The sequence below is a fragment of the Quercus robur genome, chromosome 5 (genome assembly GCF_932294415.1).
Source record: "Quercus robur chromosome 5, dhQueRobu3.1, whole genome shotgun sequence".
Lineage (NCBI taxonomy): Eukaryota > Viridiplantae > Streptophyta > Magnoliopsida > Fagales > Fagaceae > Quercus > Quercus robur.
In genome coordinates, this window is record NC_065538.1 from 64,656,315 (window position 1) to 64,677,518 (window position 21,204).

The 21,204-nt window shown below is 37.3% G+C and overlaps 2 long non-coding RNA genes and 1 pseudogene across 2 annotated transcripts; all 3 read right to left on the bottom strand.

Annotated features, from left to right (window-relative positions):
• Window positions 1-187: 187 nt before the first annotated feature.
• The window catches only part of LOC126726679 (CMP-sialic acid transporter 2-like), a 58,493-nt pseudogene continuing 37,476 nt past the window's right edge, over window positions 188-21,204 (bottom strand).
• Window positions 749-1,985, bottom strand: LOC126726681 (uncharacterized). Its single transcript, XR_007656029.1, has 3 exons — window positions 1,698-1,985; window positions 1,524-1,572; window positions 749-771 (listed from the first exon to the last, which is right to left on the bottom strand). It is a non-coding gene; the product is annotated as an uncharacterized LOC126726681 (long non-coding RNA).
• LOC126726682 (uncharacterized) lies at window positions 17,986-20,607 on the bottom strand. The gene is made up of 2 exons (XR_007656030.1): window positions 20,361-20,607; window positions 17,986-19,061 (listed from the first exon to the last, which is right to left on the bottom strand). It is a non-coding gene; the product is annotated as an uncharacterized LOC126726682 (long non-coding RNA).

Sequence of the window (21,204 nt, forward strand, 5' to 3'; positions counted from 1 at the left end):
GCTTGAGTTTTTATTGCTTTTAGCCTTCCATCTCACAGCCCTGCCTTAAAACCAAATCTCAAGCATGACTCAATCAGCAAGTTGGTTTGGCAAAACAAGCAAAATGGAGGCCGAAGCCTCAAAATTCTTAGATGTAATTGATCAAACAGGTTTTACAGATGAAGCTTGTCAAATCATATACCAACATTTGAGTAAACTTTTCATTGTAATTTTACACCAAAAAAAAAAAAAAAAAGGTCGAAGCAAACACTGTAAACCAGAATTGTTTGAATCCTGATCTTGAATTAATAGTAACTTTAAAATACAGGTACATTACTGATTTCATGGTAATCTGTTCAAAATCATCATAGAGGAGAGGTGAGGCGAGGATGAGAACCTTTACACTGAGCAAATTTGGGCAGAGCTGGTATGGAGTCATCTTACTTCGCAACAGCATGTTGATAAACACAGAGGATTACATTGCTGGAAGCAAGAGAAATAAAGTAATTAAACATAACAACCATGAAGCTTTCAATAGTTATTACTGTTAAAAACAAGTAATTATGGCATCATCATTCATCAATCCCAGCATTATTTTAATGCATGCCAGAACAACAGAAAAATGACCCAAGTTGTTCATAACATGAATAAAGAATATATAGGAGGGAGATGAACCATGTAACCAGAAGTAACTTACATTGTGCCAGCGATGAAGGCAAGCGAAAGATTAAATCTGAATATATAAGAAGAAACCAATGCTATGAAAAGCATTGCCACTGAAGTAGAATACACCTGCACAGCATGAGGAAGCTAATAAAAATGGGAACTTCAATCGCGAAGTGCAGAAAATGATTGCAGCAGGATGGTAACGTATGCTTCTCTTAAGTAACACAATTATAAAGACCAATTTAGCTACATAAAATGCTGGAAATATATATATATATATATATATGTAAAAATTAATTAAATAATCAAAAAGAGTGCCACCCAATGCCCACAAAGGGCATACAACAGGTACACAACTAATTTTGAGGAATAATAGCTTCAGGTCATGTAACAACTTTCACACCCTTCAAAAAGAGTGCTGGCCATTCATTAAGGCTGAACGTGGGCAAAGAATACAAAGACCAAAAAGTACTTTAGCAAGAACTATCAATGTTAAATTTGCAACAATAAAGTTAATCCTAAGATTAATAAAGCCAACTGCTCTGACCTAAGCCTTCACCAAGTACAAAAACAACCCAAAATAACCCAGAAAGGCCAGAAATGGGTTCCAATAGAGCCTAAAGACAAACATTGAATTTTTAGTGCCAGAAAAGGCCTTGGTTAAATTTTTACATTCCAGTATATTCACAAATTCTACCATCAATGAAGGATGGCAGATGTCTTTTCACTTTTATGGGCCAAAAAATAACTGACGATTGCAAAAGAATTCTCGCTATAAAATGCCAAGGAATAGTTCCAGGACATTATATAAAATCGCATAAATGCATTTCTGTTAATGTCTTACAAGATTCAAGTTCATATTTCCCTGACTGAAATACCTTCACAATATTGTCAGCATACTTCATTACCATAGATACAGCAAGGCCACTGCACATGAGACCATTTAAGTAGATTGTATTAAAGGACAGGGAGTGAGAAATCTAGGACTAAGCAAAAGCTAAAGCATGCAAATAAGCTACATTTTACTAAGCCAAATTGGATATTTAAGATACCTTAGTGCCTGGTTGAGAATCATGAGAACTGTAATAAATGAGTATCCATAGAAGAATCCCCTGAACAAAAGAAACAATAACTTCTAAACTAAAACTTCTTCACTTCTAATCGGAAAAGAAGAATATTCTATTTCTAAGGCAGTAAAGAATCTTTTAAATAATGACTTCACAGGGGGAAAATGGAGAGGATAGACCGATTGTAAGAGGAGAATCAGAAACAGAGACTAGAATTACTTGTTCATCACTGCATCCAAAAAAAATAAAAAGAGAGAGAGAGAGAGAGGCTAGAATTACTTGTTCATCACTGCATCAAAATCTTGGGTCACTATAGCAACAGCATTAAAAACCATACCAAATATATATAAGCAGAAGTTTTGCACATTTATGTTTCTTGAAGGACGCTTTTTCATTATAGCCTGTGAAAAATGAAAATCATAAGCAATGTATCACTCTAATGAGAGTTTTCACTTTTTTAACTCAATGGATCACTAAAAGCCTTCAATCAGTCTTACAAAATCTATCAATTAACAAAATTCAACCCAATCATTGATCAAGTTTTGTTGGGTTAGGATTCAAACAGTAAATGACTAAATGACAGACATGAATTGTAGTTCAGAAGAGCTAGAGTGCAAACTGTGTACTTAAAAAACTCATCTCAGTGTACACTCCTGCAAAACCACTTAAGAGTGCCATGACCTGCAAAGAAATCACCCCCAAATATGATAACAAGAACCTTAAGCTATAAAATGTTTTCCTCTGGTTTTTCTTTTTTCTTCATTGTTGTATTAAGAGTGTAAAATTTTGGTTAAATCACAATGGCCATCACCCAACCTTGAACAGGGAGTTTGAAAAACATCATCAGAACTGCAAAAACAATGTAATCTTCTATGGCATAGACAATTAGTTGAAAGTAGAGAAAAAAATTTTGAATTTCAAGAAAAGATTATACAAATAATATAGTTAGAAATGATGTTCAGTAATTCCTACTTCTCAAGTACATGGCTACATGCACCAAGATATCATCACTTCATAAAAGTGATATTAGATTTAGTAAATAATATTTTCATTCATTACTAGACTACATCTTGTCCTGTAACATAGACATGAATCACACATCTATCAGTATGGATTGTACATGTGACAATTTCAATAGTATCTTTAAGGTCAACATTCCAAAACTCAAAAGACAAGTAACTAGTCTGAAACAGTCCATAAATAAGATGTGTGAGAAATCTTACTTTGTTTTTAGCTGAGTAATGACGCACCCAATACATGGTTGAATTAAAGCCACCCATTGCATATTGCTTAACCAGAAAGAATAAATAATTGGAACGCAAAACTCAATAAAAATTTTGCAGTCCTAATTGGTTTGGCTTAAATTCTTAATTTGTTTAAATTAGCTTTTTTCCTTAATCTTTCACTCTCCATCCTCAGATACATAGCCTAAGAGCAGCTGAATCAGTACACTACATATATTCATGCTCATGGATGTATTTCACGTTCCCAATATGTTTTTGAATTTATAAACTAGACAAAGAAAAGGAAAAAAAGGAACCAATCTTGTTTGATCTCTTTCTCCTATTTGGGCCAACATTCTTAACATTAAATATTTCTAAGAGTATCAACAAGATGACATGTAAACCAAATGAATTATTATGACTCTTCCATCTTCATTGTATTTGTTAAGGGGCTTCTGCAAACGTTTTCCATGATGAAAGGAAAAAATCCAATGTAAATGATGGTAAGGACTTACTTCTTCTTAAGTAAATTCTATTTAAAACGCCAGTACTGATAATATTCAGATTTTTAAGTATTTGATAACCTGAGGCATCCAGATGCTGAAGGGTGTGGTACTGCAACATGAAAGAGAAGAATACACATTAATCAATCTTCAACAAGCAAGAATACCAATGGAATTGTGACTACCAAAAATAAAAATAAAAATGATTTCCACAACTAACCTGGAGCAAATTTTTGACTAGGTAAAGTAATGCAGGAATGAGAGCTGACCACACTGAAGTTGATCATGTTCACCAATCTCTACCCACTGTCCAACACTACATTCATCAATCTTGGGAGAGCTATATTTCTGTGTGATCTCATTACCGGAGCCCCCATTGATATATGTGCTCACATCTACTACAACTTGAGGAAGACCGCGTGTCGATCTACAGCTCGAGGAATCATTCCATTTTGCAGTCTCGTCATGAAACTTATTCTTAGTGCAGGCATTACTCCTCCTGCAGATGGTAAAATGTTGACTCGTCAACGTCCCATTTCTTTGTTCACTCTTCAAGCGAGCAGAAGTCACTCCTCCAAATCACCAAGAAGTGCTCACATCTCTCTGGTTACTTCATTTGCCCTTGACACAGAGACACCTGCACATACAACATCTGCATCTCATGCTGTTCCTGAAGCTTCACCGGCTGGTATTCCACAAGCACAAACTGCTTCTCATACTGACAGAGTCGGCAGTGTACTTGAGCACATTCAGAAACGCGTTGATGAGCTTGTGGCACTTTTCTACTCCGCAAACAATCATGTCCAAATGCGCCTCGAGACTATGGAGAATCAGCTGGATGAGATTCAACGAAAGTTGGATGAGAGTCTTTAGCTATTCGTGACAAAAAGGGGGAGAGCATTCAGTAAGGGGGAGAAAAGTTCAAAGGGAAGTGTGCACTGTGTTTTGGTGTATGACTGTTTTTCGTCTTATCTTCTAAACTTATGGTTCTTATGGTTTTGATACACTGTGTTTTGGTGTATGACTGTTTCTAACTCTTTTCATATACTCTTGGTTTAAACTTTAATATATGTTTGATGATGTTATTCAGGTATTTGTTGGTTTGTACCCATATGCTTTTGTAAGCTTTCAGGGTTATTGTTTTATGCATAGTTTGTAGGCTTTATGGTATGTACCTTGCTTAAGTGCAGCCTTTATGCTATGTTGAAATCAGTACTTAATCTAAATGTTCTGCATTTTGGTTTATATACTGTCACTCTTGTGCCCTTGTAGGATTGTTCCTAGATGCATATGCCTTGTGTGCTATGCATTGGTTGAGTGTTGAGCATACAAGTGTCTTGCCTTGTGCTTGTTAACTTGTATGTCCTTGTGTTCATTCCAAGTGTGAATGAGCACTGTGATCACTACCTTGTGGTGTTCACTTGGTTGATCAAGCCATGGTTTGTTTATTAACTCCATCTTTGCTTGATCTCTTATTGCCTGTTTCATATGCATTTATAATTTTCTGCTTACAATGATCATGGTGTATTGTTGTGTTTCAGGAGTTTATGTTCATATGATTCAAGTGCTTCACAGCTTCTAGAGTTAGGTGTGAGTGAGTTTTGTTCAACTGTTCCCAACTCACATGTTAAGTCTAGAGTCTGTTTTAGGGTTTTGTCACAGAATAGCCAAAGGGGGAGATTGTAAGGTTGAATTTATTCAACCATCTAATTGGCTTTATTCCGTGCCAAATTTGCTTGTAATTCAGCATTTAGAAACCCTGTATTTAGGTGGGATTGTTGTAAGGGTAGTGAGTGAGATAGAGTGAAGATTGCTCAAGAGTGTGCAAGAAAACAGAGTGTCGCGGCTGGGACTCGCGGGTGGACTCGCGGCTTCAACCCGCCAGAAGATGCACACGTGCCAAGCATGCTGGAAGATGAACAGTCATGCTAGCTGGAGCACTACAGGACAAAACAGGACAACTGGCCATACGGTTAACTCGCGACTGGAACTCGCGACTTGGTCAAGCCGCGAGGTCAAGCCGCGAGCCACCCCTGTTTTGGAAAAACCTGACGTTTCGCATTCCTCTTCACTCCAGTATAAATACCCTTTTAACCCACGATTGAAAGAGAGCTTCCAGAGAGAATTTTGAGAGAGAAACCCTAAAGAAAACCAGATTGTTTCACCCACAATCTCTACCTTAGAGTCTCATCAAATTCCCTCACTCTCTTCCTCTCCATTGTCAAATCCTTGAGAGGCATTATACCAAACCTGGTTCTCACCATCATCATCTCTGTGAGACAGTCGTTTGGAGTTCTGGGAAGCAGTTAGGAAGGAGCCAATCTTCATTGGTTGATGCTACGGTGTAGTAGCGGAATCCGGAAAGCTAGAAAAGAAAAAGGTTCGGCGCAACCTCGTTGGAGCAAGAAGCTTGGAGGGCTTAGGTGCATTGGGTAGATTAGGCTTGGAGGGTCTATTGCTGTCCTTGTATCCCAACTGTATTTTCTAGTGGATTGATTACCGCTTGGAGGACGGCGGAGAGGTTTTTCGCCGAGGTCTTCGGTTTCCTCTTCGATAACATATCTGGTGTTATCTCTGTGTTTGCATCTTCCTTCCTCTCTATCTCTGCCTTTACATTATCTGCTGTGGTTTATTTTGTTATGGCTTAGATAGTTGTTTAACCAATTCCATATTATAGCATATGTTAAGTTTCCGCACACTAGTTGTTTGACATATTGCTTGTGTTAGTTAAATTGGTTTTTGGGGGTCTAAACGTTCAAAAGTGTTTTTGTACACGTTTTTGAACTTTCACTACCTAATTCAATAAAAGAGTAAATAAATCAATACCCATTTCTTTGATTACCTAAAAGAATGACATACGTCTATTCATTTGATAGGTAAGATTGAACCTAAGACCTACCAAACTGAATGTTGCACATAAATTACACCTGAAACCTTAAAATTTGTAGTGGTAATACTATACTCATACTTGCCATTTCTTTTGACCACACAATAAGTATAATTTGTGAGCTCGTAAGAAGTGTCAATGCAACTACCACAATGATCCTATAACAAAAACAAACAAAATTATATAATTTACTTGCTAGTCTCTCTAAATTAAAACTTGGATTTTGATTAGAATTTGAAGGGAAAAAAAAAAAAAAAAAAAAAAAAAAGAAGGATACTTGAGCTTCCATTTGGACCAGTCAATGGCGGTATCTCCCAAGGTGGGTAGAATAAGGTTATTAAACCCGGACCGGACCGTACGGTCCAATCGGAAAACCCGGGAACCGTTCAGATTCACGGTCCATTTAAGGTAAGGAACCGTTCCATGCGAAAAAAGCATGGAACCGTCCGGACCGCGGTCCGACCGTCCGGGTCTATGAACCGTGACCGGTTCACACGGTTCGGACGGTTTCTTAATTTCAGCCTTTTTTTTTTTTTTTTTTTTTTTTAACCCTCTCTCAAAAATCACTCTTAGCCTCACTCTGAAACCCTCTCTCAATCACTCTCAATCCTCACTCTCTCAAGTCTCAATCACTCTCTCGTCTCTGCCTCTCCCTCGTCACCGTCGCACTGTCGCAGCTCAGCCCAGATTTCTTCCTCAATCCTCACTCTCTCAATCACTTTCTCCCTCATCGCCGTCGCACTGTTGCAGCTCAGCCCAGATCTCTTCCTCACTCTCTCAAAGTCTCAATCACTCTCTCATCTCTACCTCTCTCCCTCGTTGCCGTCGCAGCTCAACCCAGATCGCAGCTCACTCTCTCACGCTCATCTCTGCCTCTCTCCCTCGTCCCTGTCGCAGCTCACTCTATGCCTCGTCGCCATTGCCGTCGTTGGTACTTTAATCTGTTTTTTCTTTGTTAATATTTGCAAGTTGATTGTGGATGATGATATAGATTTGAAGTGTTGGTGTGTAAATTGATTTGGGTCAATTGAAAATTGATTGTGGATGATGATATAGATCTGAAGTGTTGGTGTATGTGAAGACAAGGCTTGTGATATTATTGTAATTGTGAAAATTGATTTGGGTCAATTGGTGTTTCTGTCTGCCAAAATTACTTTGTTGTGTCTGCAACTTCTTGCTGCATGTTTTTTTTTTTTTTTTTTGTATTTTTTATTGCTGTTGGTTTCAATAATATTTACATTATTCTCAAATCATTTGCCCCATTACTAAAAGCAATCTCAACATAATTGAAATCCCATAATTAACATAGCATCTGAATATGCTAGATTTCAAATTTACTTAACTACAGCTATCAGACCACATATTAATAAAAAAATAAAAAGAGAAGAAGAAAAATGACCCTCAAGAATAGAACAGGTGGACAATGGACCTGTTTCAAAATGAGTTCAGTGATAGAACAGGCAGACGCCTTATAGTATCTTAACTAGCTTTTTCTTATGATGGTGTCCTGAAAACAATTGGCCCTAATGTCTCACATACTTGACAAGCACAATGAAGAAGAAATGACTAATCAAAATGTGAAACAAAAGTAAGCTAATAGCTAGTCAAAGTGAGAAGAAGCAAAAACAGTGTGAAACAAAAGTAAGCTAATAGCTAGTCAAAGTGAGAAGAAGCAAAAACAGTAATACAAGTACCAATGACTTGCAGAAACCCTGTGCTTTCCCAGATAAGAAGACATTATTCTCAGAAACCCTATGCTTTCCCAGCAATACAAGTTAATTATTTAGTTTTTTTTTTTTGGGTCTGTTGCATAATGAGTAGGTTCTGTGGAAAGTTGAAAAGGAAAAGTGAATGTGGCATTAGGATGTTTTAGGGATCAGTTTTTGTATTATGGTTCAATTAACTTGTGGAAAGGATGTTACATTTGAAAAGTTTTTTTGTCTAGTGACTTGTTTCTTTCATGCATTTTTGATGGGAAGGAGTTTTTTTTGTCTAGTGTGTAACAATGTGTAAGTTTTATGTATTTTTTAGAAATAAGCTTTTCTAAATGAATTAGGCTATTTTAGTTAATTTTTCTATTTTTTTATTAATTTAATGTTTTTATATATATTTAAAATAATTATTAAATTAATTATGACGTCATCACGGTTCGACCCCGGTTCGACCTCGGTCCAACCTCAAAACCCTTGAACCTCTCCCTTTTACGGTTCAATGAACGGTCCGGGTCTGAAAACCTTGGGGTAGATCAGTCACTGAAAGAGCTTTCTGGCTTTCTATGATGTCTACACCACCATTACCATCTTCATCCTTTCCCCAAAAAAAAAATAAATATATAAATTAAGGAGAAAATTTGGTTAAAAACTTATTTAACATCTTTTTATTGGATGTGAATTTCTCCATTAGATTAAATTTTCTTTTTATATTTTTCATATTTGCAAAATTTCTAAAAAAATCAAAGATTAATAGTTATATCATTAATCAAATGTTTAAATTTTTAATTTTTTATAACCTAAAATTATACACAAAAGATAAGTTTATTAATAAAATAGTATATAATATCTAATTAGCACAAAATTTGACATAATTATTTAGATTTTCAAAATATGTAATCATTTTTTTTTTTTTTTTTGGAATTGTAGCAATTGGCTACAAGCTTGCAACCAAGCTTGTAGCGAAACTTTGTCCATAAATTAAATAGAGGTGTATATGTATGGGTACCACATGAGTGAAGAGGAAAAGAAAGGTACTTGATCTTTGAGTTTTCTATATTCCATTTCCATATCTTCGTGTCCTTTTCAGAAATCTCTCTCTCTCTCTCTCAGATTCTGTTTTGGATTCACATGGCTAGATAGCAAAGGCGCATTTTCTGAAAACACGAAACAAACTAACAAAGTGCAACTCGTCTCAATAATACAACTAATATTTTTCTGTATGCATTATTATTCTTTGGTTTTCAAAAGAAATCAAATTTAGAAGACGCTTCTCAAACCAAAAAAAAAATCAAATTGAAAAGATATATATAGTAAAGTGTCTTGAAATAATTCAAATGGTACTCGTTTATATTTTTAATAAAGGCATTAAGGGCTCAAGATGGTGTTAGTTTAGGAACAATTTATCTAGGTTTTTTTGCTGAAAACCTTTTAGTGAAAGTAATGTAAATAAAAAGTAAAAATTAAATAAAGTAAGTAGATAACTCATGTGAGACTTGCAAATAATTTAAAAAAAAAGGTTATAAACTAGTTTATAAGAGGCACCAAGTTCGAGTCAAATATGGTGGACAGGTCTGCAGCAGCATCGGTTTCCTTCCCAGAGCTGATTCGTATGGTGCAGTCAAGGCAGCATCAGTTACCGTTGTTTGCTACCATAGCATGGTCAACTTGGCACCACCGGAACAAATCACGCCTTCAGCAGAGCAGCTTGCCTTTGAATAAAATTGCGGGGTATGCAAAGGAGTACATCAGGGGCTTTAAAAATCTACAGCAGCAGCAACAAATAGTATGCAGAAAAATTCAAATGAGGAAGTGGAGTCCTCCGGGTTCAGGTATGATGAAGACAAATTTTGATGGAGCCTTGTTTGGAGAATCTGATCAGGCAGGTCTTGGAGTGGTGATTCGTAATTCTGAAGGACAGGTTATGGCGGCCCTTTCGGAAAAGATCCCAAAACCACATTCAGTCCTGTCTGTAGAACTGCTGGCAGCAAGGAGGGCAGTCACTTTCTGCATTGAAACAGGTTTTCAGAATTCCATCTTCGAAGGTGATTCTGAGCTGGTTATCAAATCACTTCGGGGGAAGGGGTTGGTAAACTCACAAGATGGACACATAATTAAGGACATTTTGTCTTATGCAAACTCTCTACAGAGTTTCTCTTTCTCTCATGTCAGTCGGCAAGGAAATGTAATAGCACATGCCTTAGCCCAGAGAGCTAGATTATCTTTTCCTTTATTAGCCTGGATGGAGTCTGTTCCTCCAGACATTTCTTCTTTCGTTGTATCTGATTTACCAGTTATTCAATAATAGAAAGTTTCTTCCTTCTCAAAAAAAAAAAAAAAAAGTTCGACTCAAATATGTACTAGTAGATAGAGATACTAAAATTAAGAATGATTAGGAGGTTTTACATAAGATTGGCAATTCATGTTTAACTATATAGGTCAACCCAAACACATTTTATTTATTAATAGTTTTAACTTTTAAGACCCATCAAGCCTAACAATCAACTAAGCAACACAATTTGGGTAACCTTTTAACAAATAGGCCAAGTTGCCATGTTGATGACCCAAATATGGCTTTTTTCAAACCTTTTTAACAATTAATAATTAAACAAAAACTTCTAACAATTATATTGATAATGTAACAATATTAAAGATAACAATATTAAAATAGAAAGCCACATAATGACATGGTAGATATAAATAAATATAATTATTTGGAAATATATTATTAAGTTTGAAATTATTGCACTTACTAAAGAATAGCTAATACAACCATTTTAGAAAGGAATAATTATTCTTCATTTTAAAGAATAGCTATTTATAAGGAATGACTATTCCTTGTAATAAAAACATAACCAAACTAAAAAATAGCTAAACCTTAAAAATAATTATTACATTACAATGCCTATTACAGTCTACCAAACATGCCCTAAGAATTTACTACCTTAACAATTTGTAAAAATGTTGTAAAAAAGTTTGTAATTATAGTATTACTCTTAAAAAAATCAATGATATTATTAAGGAAGGCAAAGTATAATTTTATAAAACAAAATTACTAAAATTTATATATATATATATATATATATATATCTCTCTCTCTCTCTCTCTTTGTCACGTCCCAAACCTGATACCCGGATTTGTGACCATGACCGGCATGTTAATATCAAGCCTAAACCTTGTATTAACAAGAACCAACTAAACTTTTTATAAAAGCTTTTACAAGAGCTTCCCTCTTTCTTATCATTCTTGTTTCTTTACTTTTTGAGATAACTTTTCACTTGATATTCAGAGCATCTATACTGTACCCAAAGAATAACATAATCCACCTATCATTCAATTTCCACACTTTCACATAATACATCTCTTAATACTTTAAGGTACACAACTTCTATTAGGTCCTAAAATACACAATACCACAAAACTAAACATCAGATACAAATTTGGGATCTATACATTTAAAAACTAAAACCAGCTCCTTCCAAAACTCGACTAAGGCTCTCTCTGCTCCAAAATAAAACCTGTTGATTGAAAGAGTAGAAGGGGTGAGCTACACAGCTCAGTAAAGGTAAGATACATGAGAATTTAATAAGGATGCATGTAAATCAAATCATTCCATTTTATGAATATTCAAATAGGAGAACATCTTTTCATGCATAGTATTTTATACTATTCATAATAATAACTTATACGCTCTTCATAGGAAAATAATTGTTCTCCTTTTTTTTATCAGAATAATATTACCAAAACCTTTCGGATTTAATTTCTTTCATTTCTTACAATATCACCAAATATAATATTGATTGTTTAAAATCAATATATATGTATTCTCATTACAAAATAATCATTTTAACTTAAATCAGATAATTGGTAACTTTGTCTTAAACTAGAAACATCTTGCCAAATAAGAAAACTTTTCTTTATAAAATTCTTTTCATAAAATATTATAACTTTCATGGTCATAAAACTTAACGTTTCATAAAGAACAGATATCTGATAATTTTAACATAAACTTGTACTTTCATCAGATTCTTTATTTTTAAAGCACAACAGAACTTCAGAAACTTTTATCTTTAAAGAACAAGTTTTCTTTTCCTCATAAACTTCTTTTCATGAAAACTTTTAACTTTTCATAATGCATTTAAACAAAATCATTCTCTCATGATCAATAATATAATATAGCTGTTCATAACATATTGGTTAGTCCATATCTGATAAGTCTGTACAGAGAAGGCCTCATCACATTTGGGTGCTCTCGTGTGCATGATATTGTCCTCTTTGGGAGGCCTGATGGCATATCCCCTCAAGGTTTTGTTCCTCCCCGCCATCCATACACATTGGGGAGAAGGCCTTGTTCAGATTAGAGTTATAGGTAGCCCCCATTTCCTCTACTTTAAATAGCTAAACAGATAACATTTTTCATGGAAAACCAGTAATTTAACCCCTACTAGCTGAGTTCAGATTATCAGAGTACATAACCCGAAAACATTTCATACTTATACATCATACTGAAATTCATAGTTTGCATAACATTTCATAATAAAAGCATTTCCATTATTTTCTTTAAACATCATGTTCGTGGAATTAGTAATAGCATAAATATGCTTAAATTATATACATAAGGTTTTGAAAGCTTACGAGCATATCTTTGTCTAAAACATGATTACATGTCATATCTCTTATAAAAAACCTTTTAATGCATAATACACTTTAAAATAACCTCATGACTTATCAAATGCTCATATAACTTATCCCTTACCTGAAAGCAGAGGAACCGTGTGAGAGTGCTTTTTCTCTAGCACTCAGGCCCAAGGATCCTAGGCCAAATTGTTGTAGTTTGGTGGACTGGGCTTTGATTCACCGCAGCTAAAAGGCTGTTTAAGAATTAAGTGGTGCACATCGCATACTTCCTACAATACACATAAACTAGCAAACGAGGATATTTGTATTGAACAACAATTAAAATAGCAAAAGTAATGCAAAAACAAACAGTAAATGCACAAAGTAATGGTTAGGGATCCTCAAATCAATAAGAAATGCTTCATTGAATTTTCTTTATTATGATTACAGTGTGCTCACTAAGACGTGATACAAGGTTCAAGTAAGCTCAAAAATTACATTCTTAGATGGCTATTCAAGCCTTTAAGACTTGCAAAGTTTGATTCTTTTTGAATCCGAGTATGTACTATAGTGGCTGTTTCTGGGATACCGGGAAGTAATTTACTAATTTCTCTGAGTTTTCTTCTCGATAGAACTTTCTCCATGATTTTTTTGTAAAATTTTCTCTATCCTCTTTTCGCAATCCTTCCTCCCTTTTTATAGTGTTATTCTAGAGTCCCGGGGAACTATTGGTTCCCCTGTTTTGCCCCCTAGGTACCAGAGCCTGTGTTGTGCCCATCGCCCAGAAGGTTCAGTTTTCCCTGTTCTTCATTCTTTTCTTCCTTTTAGTGTTGTTTCTTAGAAAGTCCATGGCTGACTACCTATTTCGGAGTGCACTGAGGTCACGTTCTTCACGGTTTAGCTTTTGGGCATCTTTCTTCTTTATCTTTTTTCTCAAATGGGTGGAATTCCACTCTACCGGTTCGAAAGTCCTTTGCTGCTACTCCCTTTTTTATACCCTTTCATTCTGGTTCCTTGAGGTACCGTCCACTTGCGCTATGAGAAGTCACTTCAGGTTTTCTTCTTTTCTTGCTGGATCTCTGGTACCTGAGAAGGACGTGCCTATCCTCTGTTTCTTGTGTTCTTTTGGCTTTTTCCTTTGAGCTGTCTTAATCCTTTCTTGACTGTGCTACATGCCTCGAGGATCTCGAGCCTTTTGGCAGCTTCTGGGGATCCCGAATCTCATTGTCCATTTCTTTCCTAGGATCTTTGTCACTGCCACCTCACCCAGGATTTCTTCACTCAATGGGCTTTCTTCCTTTCCTAGGAATTGAGCCAGCAGATTTGCTATGGCTTGGCTTTTAACAGCCTTGGGGATTTTGATGCCTATGTCATATTGAGAGAACAGGACTAGCCATTGTGCTATCCTTCCTGTGAGAAGGGGCTGGTGCAGGAGTGCCTTTATGGGGTGGAACTTAGTCACCAAAAGGATCTAGTGAGCTAAGAAATACCTTTTCAGCCTCTAGGACGCGTAGATAATTACTAGGTAGGCTTTCTCTATTCTGGGGTACCTAGTCTCGACGTCTTTGAGTGTCCTGCTTACGTAATAAATAGGTTGCTCGTTCTCATAGTCATCTTCCTGTGCTAGCAAGGCTCCTATTGCCTGGTGTTTGATGCTAAGTATAATAATAGAGGTCGCCCACACACTGGCGCTTGGAGGGTGGGCAAATGATTCATGATCTGCTGAATCCTTTGGAAGGCCTCTTGTTGTTCCATTCCCCAGGTGAACTCAGTTCCCTTTTTCAACAGTTTGGATAAACCCATCATTACTGAAGCTAATCCAGGCACAAATCTCCTAATATAAAAGACCCTTCCCAGGAAGTTTTTGAGCTCCCTCACCGTTGTCGGTCTTTTCATTGTGGCGATGGCTGTGGCTTTGGCTGGATCTACACTTATGCCTTTGTGATGTACCAGAAATCCAAGGAACTTTCCAGCAGACACCCCAAAGGCACATTTCATGGGGTTCATGCGTAGTTTGTACTTCCTGCATCTTTCAAAAACTTGCTAAGTACCCAAAGGTGCTCTGCTCTAGTTTTTGATTTGACCACAATATCATCTACGTAATCCTCCATCTCCTCATGCATCATGTTATGAAAAATAGCTGTCATGGTTCGCTGGTACGTAGCCCCCGCATTTTTAAGGCCAAAAGGCATTACAGTGTAATAAAAGTTTCCGATTGGAGTTCTGAATGCCATTTTCTCTACATCTTTGGCAGCCATGCGAATTTGGTTGTACCCACTATACCCATCCATAAACGAGAACATAGAACTTCCTACAGTTGAATCTACAAGGAGGTCGATATTGGGTAAGGGGAACTCATCTTTTGGGCATGCCTTATTTAGGTTACGAAAGTCCACACAGCAACGGATCTGACCATTTTTCTTTTTCATAGGTACTATGTTGGAAAAACATTTGGGGTGCTAGATGGGTTTGATAAAACTAGCTGTTAGTAGTTTTTTGACTTCTTGAATTCTCTGAGCTTCTACCTCGGTGTGAAAGACCCTAGCTGGCTGAACTACTGGTCTTATTCCTGGGTCCACGTTAAGAGAATGAACTATCAATCCCGGGTCTAAACCAAGCATTTCATCATAAGTCCATGCGAACACATCTCTGTACTTCCGGAGTAAGGCCACCAATTGTTCCCTTTCTTGTGCCATCAGCTAACTGCTAATAAAGACAGACTTCTGGGATCCCAGCTCGGCTCCCAAATTTATTTCCCTTAATTCTTCTTCAGGCTGAATCTGGGCTTCCTTGACTGGTTCCTCTAGGATTTCTTCTTGGGCCATCATGCAACTTGGTGGTCCGGGACCTTTCTGCGTGATGCATTCAGGTCCCGCGCACCTTCACAAACGATAAATCAACCTTCCTCCGGGTTCTTGCACCACCACACATTCTCGGGATCCTAAAGAGTTGAGCTACCTCTTTTGCCTTTTTCTTTCTAGAAGGTTTCTCAAGTCATGAGTGCCCTTTTCTCCGCCTTCTTCTTCCAAGATAGGTGCCCCTGGAGTACCTGACGTGGGGTTCTCATCATCTGGCTCTAGCTCATCGTAAAACATTGTTTCTACAAAGTTCACTTCTCCTTGGCTGAAAGGGTTACGATTGGCAGGGATCCTCACAAGCCTCCCGTTTAATCTCCCTTTAATGCATTGATGGTACGTAGATGGAATAAGACGGTATTTATGGAGCCATAAGCATCCCAACAATACATGGTAGGATACCTCTGCATTAATTACATGAAACCTTGTCAAGGTCACTATTGGTCCTACTCTCAAGGCCAGCTGCATGTACCCTTCAGTTGATTCCACCGACCCTCCAAATCCTGTTATCTCCATGGGAGCCCCCAGGATCCTTCCACAGCTTCCAGGGTACTCAAGGCTATAAGATTGAGTGATGCCCCTGTGTCCACCAATGCTCTTCTGATTTGGACACCATTTATGGTGGCCATTAGATAAAGGGGCCTACGGTGGTTTGGATGCTCAACCTCCATGTCCTCATCGGTGAAAGTTATTGCATTGGTTATCTCTAGGAAAGCTCGACTAGCATGTGACTCTGCTGTAAAACATTCCATTCCCGAATCTGCTGCTATACTCATGAGAAACTCTGTGGCCACCCTTCTTGCTTCTGGTCCAAATCCCAATTGGTTGAATAGTGACCTGAACTTGGGATTCTTCTAGAGTGTCCTGGCGGTGCTTGGGTGGAAGGATCCTTCAGATTCTCCTGCATCTACCGGGTTCCCATGGATTACTACCACTACCATCCCTTTCCCTTTGTGGTTAGGCAAGGGGTTCCTCTGTACTTCTGGCTCCTTCTGAGTGAGCTCCAGGGTTCCTTCTCTTAGCTTTTTGTGGAAGAGTCTACGGAGGGTCCAGCAATCCTTGGTGGAATGCTTGACATAATTATGGATCCTGCAAAACAAAAGGTTCTTCCATTCTTCTTCAGTTGGCGGCCTGGACATAGTAAATGGCCTAACAACTCCATCTCCGATCCATTTGTCCAGGACATGGTTTAACTCCTCAGCTGTACATGGGATCACCGGTGGTTCCTCGAACACCTTCCCGTCAAGCCTCTTCCTTTTCTCTCCCACTAATGCTGTCATGGCTTAGGATACTAGCATCCTTTTTGTCCTCATAGTTTGTGTTGTCCTTCTAGTTCTCTGTAATAGGTCAGCAAATTGTGCGATGCATAGATTTGCAAGGTTGAGTCTGTAATCGAAAAGCATGTTGGATATACAAGTTTCTACAAGTTCTTTTTCTTCGTGATCCCCATAGCAATCTAGGGACACATCTTCAAACCTTTTAATGAACTGGACGAGATCCTCCCCAGGCCTCTGGCTTACCATCTGGAGGTTTTGGAAAGTGATCTTGTCTTCACCGGGGTAATACTTAGCACAAAATCTCTCCATCATTTCATCCCAGGTTTTAATGGACCGAGGTCTCAGCATGGTGTACCAAGTGTATGCCCTATCCACTAAGGATTTAGCAAATTCTCTTAAACAAAGTTCTCTGTCTCCTGCGCAGGGGCCCATAGTGTGAATGAACCTACTCATGTGTTTCACAGCGCTTCCATTTCTTTCGTCAAAAGGATGGAACTTTGGGGGTTCGTATCCCTTGGGGTATGGCTTGCCAAGAAGTTCTAGAGGGAACGGGGGATCCCGAGAGAATTGCTTGGGGATCCCTGAAAGCTTTTCCCTTTCTTGCTCCAAGAGGGCACTGACATCTGCCAGTGTTAAGTACTGGGGGTCGGTTCTCCCTCCCATTGTTGACCCTCCTTCTGGTTGAGTTCTGTCTTGGTTACCAACAGGGGGAACATTGTTTCTGATTTCCTGTGTCCTGCCTTTTTTGAGAAGGCGAACTTCTTGCTCCAGATCCTTCGACATCGCTGTCATCTGCGCCATGGGGTTTGGTTCCTACCTTGCGTGCCTTTGTCTTGACACAACCTCCTGCTCTACCAAGGGTACCTTGCCTCTCTGTCTAGAAGCTACTTCGTTCTCTCTGTGAAGGGATTGCTTCTTCCCTTTTCTTTATCTAGTCCCCAGCGGAGTCGCCAAAATGTGAGAGTGCTTTTTCTCTAGCACTCAGGCCCAAGGATCCTGGGCCAAATAATTGTAGTTTGGTGGATTGGGCTTTGATTCACTACAACTAAAGGGCTGTTTAAGAATTAAGTGGTGCACAGGGCATACTTCCTACAATACACATAAATTAGCAAACGAGGATATTTGTATTGAACAACAATCAAAATAGCTAAAGTAATGCAAAAACAAACAGTAAATGCACAAAGTAGTGGTTAGGGATCCTCAAATCAATAAGAAATACTTCATTGAATTTTCTTTATTATGATTACAGTGTGCTCATTTAGACGTGATATAAGGTTCAAGTAAGCTCAAAAATTACAGTCTTAGATGGCTATTCAAGCCTCTAAGACTTGCAAAGTTTGATTCTTTTTGAATCCGAGTTGTGCTATAGTGGCTATTTCTGGGATATCGGGAAGTAATTTACTAATTTCTCTGAGTTTTCTTCTCGACAGAACTTTCTCAATGATTCTGTTATAAATTTTTCTCTATCCCCTTTTTGCAATCCTTCCCCCCTTTCTATAGTGTTATTCTGGAGTCCCGGGGAACTATTGATTCCCCTGTTTTGCCCCCTGGGTACGAGAGTCTGTGTTGTGCCCATTGCCCGGAAGGTTCAGTTTTCCCTGTTCTTCATTCTTTTCTTCCTTTTAATGTTATTTCTTCGAAAGTCCATGGCTGACTACCTATTTCGGAGTGCGCTGAGGTCACGTTCTTCACGATTCAGCTTTTGGCCGTCCTTCTTCTTTATCTTTTTTCTCAAATGTGTGGAATCCCACTCTGCCGATTCGAAAGTCCTTTGCTGCTACTCCCTTTTTTATTCCCCTTCATTCTGGTTCCCCGAGGTACTGTCCACTTGCACTATGAGAAGTCACTCCAGGTTTTCTTCTTTTCTTGTTGGATCTCTGGTACCTGAGAAGGACATGCTCATCCTCTGTTTCTTGTGTTCTTTTGGCTTTTTCCTTTGAGCTGTCTTAATCCTTTCTTGACTGTGCTACACGCCTCGGGGATCCCGAGCCTTTTGATAGCCTCTGAGGATCCCGACTCAGCTTTCTTTTTACGCTGGTAATTCTTCAATCTTCTAATCTAGACTTCTTTTCTTTTTCTTTCTTCTTTTCTCATAGACTTCCAGGCTTGTCTTTTTTCTTTATGTTTTTGGGCTTCAAGCCTTTTGGGCTTACCATTTCTTTTCATTTTTCATGGCCCCTTGTGCTTATTTCTTTGGGCTTGGGTGCTGTGATTTTTTGGACCTCAACAAACTGAAAGCCTACAGTCGAAGGAGCTTAGACTTGGAAACTGGTAACACCTAAACCAAATATCAAAACTTATTACTTATTATTAATTATTCCTTATCATAAACTTGTACATTCATCTCAAAGCCTATCTCTTAAAATCAAGGAAGTCATAATCCCACCTCAAGGAGGTTCCCACAAACACAAAATATATTCATCAACACCATGATGTACCAAATCACAGAGTAACCAACATTCTCACATTAATATCATATCTCTAGAGGAGCCAACTTTATTTCAGAAGGTTCTTTGAGATTAGGTCAATAATGCATGCATAAACATATAATCCTTTAAGCATGGTCATGTAACCATATAAGCTCATATGGTAGCATACAACATGTTGAACAAGACAACAACATGAAAAGGCAGTAGAATGGTTTAGAACCCCTCCTTTGAGTACTAAAACTTAAACCAAGTTATACAAAAATTATCTATGATCCATACATACCAAATGATAAGCATATTAATTTATAACTCAAAACATTCACCCTGACTTTAAAATTAAATCCTTAAAGTCAGAGTTAACAATTACTGTTTACTGCTCATTTCAACAGCATATGCCTCATTTATAAAATACAAATATTCTGTCCAAACGCATCCAAACATCATGCAATTTTACAAAACAACTCCTCTAGATGTCTAGTAAATAATATATGAATTTCAGAGTCAAATCATGAAACCGTGATTTACTGAAAATCATACAAGACAACGTGCTTAAATCTGTCCTGACAGTTCCATGCAACTTAGAAATTAAACCATTATTTTTATATTGATCCAAATGCTGTGAGACTACTTCCATTACAACCATATATATTTTAGATTTCATAAGAACTACTCCTAGCGTCCTAATTCATTGTATACAAATTAATACATAATTTACCATACATAAACACAGAATCTGTCACAGTGACAGTTTTGAAACATTTTTTTGTAATTGCAAATAGTCTCATTATCATATAGAGATTTTTATACACTCATTAGACATGTTAGAAAACACTTACATACAATCATTTAACCATTTATAGCAAAATTAAATACAACAAAAATCCCAGCAGTAACACTAAATGTACTCATCCTAACTTTTTCTTACTTCCTTAATCATGTACAATCATTAATTAGTAAAAACCCTAATCTACCTTCAACAAATCACCAGCACAGTTTCAAAACTTCTTAAAACAGCATATATATATATATATATATAGAGTTACAAATTCATGATTTCCTAATTTTACAAACCACAAGTACCATTACTAAAATTCCAAATTCCTTGAAGAAATCATGGATTCTAAGATGAGAGTAGCTAAAACCCTTACCAAGTTTATGTTTCTTGAGGGGAAATAGACATAGAATCACTCTTGCATGAAATGATTTCCCTTTCCTAGTGGCTGGACTCGAAAGTATGAGAAGTAGAGAGCTTGAGAGAGTTGAAAGAAGCTTTCTTCTTGCTGCTGGACCCGTAGGTGTGAGAGGGAGAGAAGAGTTGAGAGCTTTTCTTTCTTTTAGTGTTGGACCCGTGGGTATGAAAAAGGGAAAGAGCTTCTTGAGTCTTCTAGTTGCTTTGAAAAAGTTGAAAGAAGAGAGATGAGATGGAGTCTTGTCTTTCTTTTAATGTGTGGACCCGTGGGTTTGACAAAAGGGACCTAAGAGAGCTTCTAGCTCTTTCCTTAAGAGAAAAGAGAGCAAAGTGAGGTGAGGAAATTCTGACTTGTGTTTACACGTGGGAATAGAGAGGCTTCTTGGATGTTCTAGTTGTTTAAGAAAGTCAAAGAAAAGGTGAGGTGGAGCTTGTTCATTGCATGGCCGGCCAAGTCTTGGTCTTTGGGTTTGTCAACATGCATGAAAGTTTGGTATTATGTGTTGAATTTCCATTGGTTGCATGCGGGTGGAATCTCCACTATAAAATCTCATGCATCATATGCCTAATTAAAACACCAACTATGTATCTAATAACTTAAACCACTTAATATAGTTTTGTACATACTAAGTGTATATATATATATATATATATATAATACAAATAGTCATTCAATTATTTATAATCTTTACAATTCTTATTCAATGGCATTATAAAATAATATGTTTATTAAATATTCTTCTATTAATTATAAAAAGAAAGTAGCTTAAAATAGTAATTAACCACTCACACATAGTTTAATT